This window comes from Molossus molossus, unplaced genomic scaffold (assembly GCF_014108415.1).
Source record: "Molossus molossus isolate mMolMol1 unplaced genomic scaffold, mMolMol1.p scaffold_m16_p_19, whole genome shotgun sequence".
NCBI classification, from domain to species: Eukaryota; Metazoa; Chordata; class Mammalia; order Chiroptera; family Molossidae; genus Molossus; species Molossus molossus.
Window position 1 is genome coordinate 51,136,711 of NW_023425354.1, and position 6,000 is coordinate 51,142,710.

Sequence of the window (6,000 nt, forward strand, 5' to 3'; positions counted from 1 at the left end):
GTTGGAGGCACCAGCTCCACGTGACAGCCTCTCTAGCTTTTAGCTCTGACCCCACATGTGCCTAAGAAGCACCTGCCAGAATAATCCCATGTGCAGGCAGGAGCTGGAGAGGCCCTACGGGCACAGTGACTTATCCAGGATCAAGAAGAGGTAAGAAAGAGAGTTTGAATGTGAACCCAGATGTGTCTCCTCAAATCTAGGACCTGGCTGCATCCAGACCTCAAGGGGGCTGTGGAGAGGGGTGTGTTGGGGTCACTGTGTGCAGAGATGGTGTTCCTTGGAGAAGGGGGTGAGCAGTTAGCGGCCCACAGGACTGTCTGTCAAGCTGTTATTAGATGAGGGGACTCAGGGAAGGCCATCCCAGGAAGTGAGGTCACATCCCAGTAGAACTTGGAACCCCATAACCAGGCATCCACGTTGTAGCAACTGCCCAACTGCTGGCTCACTTGTAAGAGACAGTTCACAGAGCAAGATGTTCCCTTGCTGTGTTCCCACTCATCGGGGCTCTTGTTTCCGGAGACCCCGCAGTGAGAGTTCTTCCAGACGCGGGTTCAACCTTCGTCCCCGATGTCTTTGGCTGTTTCCAAGAAGATCCACTAAGGTAACACAGGCGGCCTGGGTAACCCATCCAGGCCAGGCCACCATGTGAGCCCTCCCTGTGCAGCCCACACCCCCTCCTCTTCATGTGGGGGGTAGAGGAATATGAAGGAGGACCCCTGGGGGCAGGAACAGGTTGCTGCATGGGGGATAACCAAGAGGTCCTGCCATGATCACAGCCCAGGGCAGGGCAGGCAGGTGGAGGGGGCTTCCCCAGGGGCCTCTTATCTGTGCCAGGGAGAGTCCTCGGCCGTCAGGCTGTCGTGCCTTTTCCTGCCCTGTGGAGGTCTGAGCAAATCATGGCGTGTATGTGTCTGGACTGGAGGGTCCCAGGGGTCTGAGAAGCAGCACAAACAGGCTCTGAGGCTTTCTGCCTGGTGACTGGGAACTGTCTTCACAGAGCTCCACACCGGACAGCGGACAGGAGCTCACAGATGGGGTCCTCAGCTCCATCCCCCTGCAGGAGGCACAGGAGCCCCGCCCACCCACAGGGGTGCAGCACGGCCGCCTCAGGGTGAGTGAAGGTGCCAAGGTGACCCAACTCATACACCCCATGCAGTTAAAGGGGCTCCACGTTCCAGATGTCACCCTGCTGCTCCCCTGAGATCCCTCCTAGAGTCCAATTTCCAAAGGAATCTAGGTCCCATCTCCTCCCTCCCACTCTCACCGTCCAGCCCCTTTCAGACCAGGTGCAAAGTCACTGTCCTCGAATTTTTATGATGAGCAGAAGAGACTTTGGTACCATTTCACTTCATGTTCAGCCAAGAGTGTTTTTGCCTTTTTTCTACAGACTTTCCCTTTCTTTTATTACTTATTGATTCCATAAACTTATTTACTCTTTTTTTAACTTTACCTTTATTGTTGAAAGTGTTACAGATGCCACCCCTTTCCCACCCTTGGTTTCCCTCCACCTTACTCCCGCCCCCACACACCCCGACCTCCACCACACTGTTGTCTGTGTGCATGGGTTTCGAATACACGCATGTGAGCTCTTTGGTTTGTCTCTTCCCTCTGAGATTCGTCGTCACTTCCCTGCTTCCATGACTCTGGGTCTACCTGGTGCTCAGTTTATTTTGTTCATCAGATTCCGCAAATAAGTGAGATCATGTGAGATTTGTCTTTCTCTGACTGGCTAATTTTTCTCAGCATAATTCTTTCTACATCCGTCCATGCTACCTCAAAGTGTAAGAGATCCTTCCTTCTTACAGCTGCATAGTATTGCATTGTGTAAATGTACCACAGCGTTTTCATCTTCTGATGGGCACCGGGGCTGTTCCAGATCTTAGCTACTGTAAATAACGCTGCTATGAACACAGGGGAGCCTATCTTCTTTCTGACTGGTGTTTCAGGTTTTTTAGAATATAATTCTAGAAGGAGGATCACTGGGTCAAATGGCAGTTCCATTTTTAATTTTTTGAGGAAACTCCACACTGTTTTTCAGAGTGGCTGCCCAGTCTGCATTCCCACCAACCATGCACTAGCCCTTTCTCCACATCCTCACCGGCACTTGTTCTTTGTTGACTTGTTGATGCCAGATGTGAGGTGATACCTTGTTGTCATTTTAATTTGCATCTCTTGATGGTCAATATACATTGAGCATTTTGTCCTGTGTCTCTTGGCCATCCATATGTCCTCTTTGGAGAAGCGTCTATTTAGGTGCGCTCTCCATTTTTAGTTGAATTGTATCTCTTTGTTTTGTTAATCTTTGTGAGTTCTTTATATATTTTGGAAATTAACACCATATCAGAGGTATTATTGGCAAATATATTTTTTCCATACAGTGGGATCCCTTTTCATTTCATTGATTTTTTGGTTGTTTTTGTTGTGTAGGAGCTTTTTGTTTTGACATAGTCCCATTTGTTTATTTTTTCCTTTGTTTCTCTTTCCCTTGACGAAGTATCAGTGAAAGTTCTGCTACATTAGGTATCTGAGATTTTGATGCCTATGGGCTCTACTAGGACATTTTCATGCTTTCATGATGCACTTTTAAGTTTTTTGTCCATTTTGAGTTTATTATTGTGCATGGTGTCTGTTGGTGGTCCAGTTTCTCTCTCTCTCTCTCTCTCTCTCTCTCTGCATGTATCTGTTCTATTTTACCACCACCATTTATTGAAGAGACTGTCTTTACTCCATTGCATGTTCTTGCCTCCTTTGTCAAATATTAATTGAGCATAATGGCTTGGGTCCATTTCTGGGTTCTCTGCTCTGTTCCATTGACCTCTGTGCCTGTTCTTGTGCCAGTTTCGTTTTGTTTGCAGTGGCTTAGTAGTGTCATTTGATACCCAGTATTATGACCCCTCTTACTAAGTTCTTTCTCAAGGCTGATGCAGCTATTTGGGGTCTTTTTGAGTTCTATATAAATATTTGGAATATTTGTTCTAGATCAGTGAAATGTTTTTTTTTTCTTTTTTATTGACTTTAGAGAGAGAGAGAGGGAGAGAGAGCTAGAAACATCAATGAGAGAGATCACTGATTGGCAGCCTCCTGCATGACCCCCACTGGGGATTTGGCCTACAACATGGGCATGTGACCTGACTGGGAATCGAACCAGTGACTTTTGGGGCATGGGTCAATGCTCAACTACTGAGCCACACTGGCCTGGCTTGTTGGTGTTTTAATGGCGACAGTGTTGAATCTATAGGTTGCTTTGGGTAGTATGGACATTTTAATGATGTTAATTGTTCCAATCCATGAACGTAGTACATGCTTCCACTTGTTTATATCTTTTTACATTTCTTTTTTCAGTGTCCTGCAGTTTTCTGAAAACAGATCTTTTACCTCTGTGGTTAAATTTATTCCTAGATATGTTATTTTTTTTGTTATTATTATAAATGGGGTTGTTCTTTGAGTTTCTTTTTTAGTGTGTTCATTATTGCTGTATAAAAATGCCATCAATTTCTGGATGTTAATTTTGTGTACTGCTATTTGCCAAATTCATTTTTTAAATCTAGGAGCTTTTTCGGTGGAGTCTTTAGGCATCTCTATGTACCATATCATGCCATCTGTGAGTAATGAGAGTTTCACTCCTCCTTTTCAATGTAGGTGCCTTTATTTTTTTCTTCTTCTCTGATTGTTGTGGCTAAAACTTCCAGTATTAAGTTGAATAACAGTGGTGAAAATGGACATCTCTGTCTTTTTCCTATTCTTAAGGAAACACTTTTAGTTTTTGACCATTGAGGATGATGTTGGCTGTAGGTTTGTCATACATGTCCTTTATTAAGTTGAGGTACAAAATATATTTATTTGCTCCTATATTGGGTGCATATATGTATACCTGGGTTCTATCTTCTTGTTGGGTCAATTGCTTTAGTATTATGTAGTGACCTTCTTTGTCTACAGACATTCCCTTTTTAATGCCCATTCCGAAGTGTCCAGGTTGGCCTGACCATCCCTGCATACCTTCTCCCAGTCTTACACATTATCAGGATTAGTAGGTAAGTTTTCACCAAAAGGACATGAAGCTCATGATGCCACGTTTGTTGTTTTGCTACTTGCTGCCCCGAGGACCACAATCCCATGGCCCCTCCAGATTTAAAGCTGGAGCATCCCTGGGGTGCACAACACACCAGGAGTGGGACCAGTTGCCATGGCAATCCATCTCTCTACTGTGGCGGGACCTGGACGAGATCCCCTTCTTTTGCCATTTCAACGATGCTGAACATCCCACATGTCTTAATATCCTGACCCTTCTTACCCCAGGAAGAGCCTCTGTGTTCTCATCTTACAATGAGATGTTTCGTCAGAAATCCCAGGGGTGACACTGTTAATACAGGGAGGTGCTGTCCACCCTCTACTAAAAAAATGACCTGAGATACTAAAGTGTTTCTCCAGTCCCCTCCTCCAATTCTGTTTCCTGCCAAGCATCTTTTCTCTTCTGCCATCACTCATGTCCCGCCTCTTGCCACCAGTCACTGAGTACTTGGGATTTTGGTCGGGGCTGCAGTGACCCTCCCACCAGGGCAGTGCATGAGCTGCCTCTGAAGGCATGTTCCTTCTCTGTCCCTCCCCAGGGAGAGAGATCATCTACCCTGAAGAGAAGTAAGTTCTACCTGGTGCAGGCGTCTGAGAGTTCATCACCGACCGCAAGCCTGGCCAGTGCACCTGCCGCACTCAACAGGCCGGTGCCCATGAACCAGTTCCCTGACTGGGGGGTGGACGTCTCCGGCCCCACCTGTGTGCCCCGGTTGTGTAGCCTGACACTGAAAAACCTGGTGACTTGGAATCAGCTAAGTTCCGTGGCGATTGCCATAAAGATGCAGGGCCTGGAGGGACCTGTTCACCAAGCTGGAGGCCCAGAGCACTGAGCTGGACAAGCAGGACATCGCATTCACAGTCACGCGGTACCTCGTGGGGGCAGCTGTGTCCACCCGCTGCCCATCGCTCAAGCCAAGCTCACCTACAAGCAGAAGAGCCCCGATGAGCAGTCCTCACAGAGGTTCATTCCCTTTCTGGGGCTAGTGAAGGTGGAAACAGTGGAACCGTCCTCGGCCACCTCAGGAGACTCAGGTGATGCGGCCCCCGCGTGCTCCAGTGAGCTTTCGTCCACCCTGCCGTCCACATCTCCAGCCGCCAAGGAGGCCTCTCACAGCCCGTCCTCCTCCCCGTCCGTGCGTGGGAATTCCTCCCGCAGCCAGGGCGTCTGCACCGAGCCGATGGAGCTGCAGGTGGGACAGCAGCTCGGCCCACAAACAAGGAGAGAGATGCGGAGGACAGCACCTGCCTACCGCCACCAACATGCTCAAGGGCACCTTCCAGTCTCTCCAGGTCAGCAGGCTGCCCAGCAGGGGTGAGGTCAGAGCCACGCCCACCATGTCCATGACCATTACCACCAAGGAGAAGGACAAGAAGGTGATGATTTTGCCCAAGAACACCGGGGAGAAAGATGTGGCGTCCCAAAGCCAGTGAATCGAGGGCATCAGTGCCTGGTCTGCACGGCCGAGCACCAGCAGAACGTGCAGCGCGTCCTTATTGATGGCGTGGAGTGGAAGGACGTGCAGTCCCTCCAGCTGGACGCCCAGTGGTCCTCCCACGTCCAGCACTTCCCCGTCTGCCTCTTCTGAAACCCCAAGTCCACCTTCTCGCCCTGCCGTGGCCGAGCCCAGGAGGGCCCAGCTGCTCTTCTGTTAACACTTTAGTTTCCTACAGACACAGACCCTGGAACACAAAGAGAATCCATCGTAAGTGCGAATGTGCTCACATCCTGGAAACTGATGGGGTGTCCCCCCTGGGAGCCCCCAGCTGATCTCTTTATTAACCAGAACACTTCGGCGGGTGGTACTTCAGGCAGTCAGTGTTGAGCTGAAGAATCCTGGAAGGTGTGTTATGGCCTCAGGATCCCCCGATACCCTCAGCGATCAGACTTCTTGCCTTTGACACGTGTCCTTCCTGGAAGCCAGGAGCCGG

General features: G+C 49.0%; 1 pseudogene; it reads left to right on the forward strand.

Moving 5' to 3' along the window:
* Positions 1-55: 55 nt before the first annotated feature.
* On the forward strand, positions 56-5,732 carry LOC118634900 (annotated as a pseudogene).
* Positions 5,733-6,000: the final 268 nt, after the last annotated feature.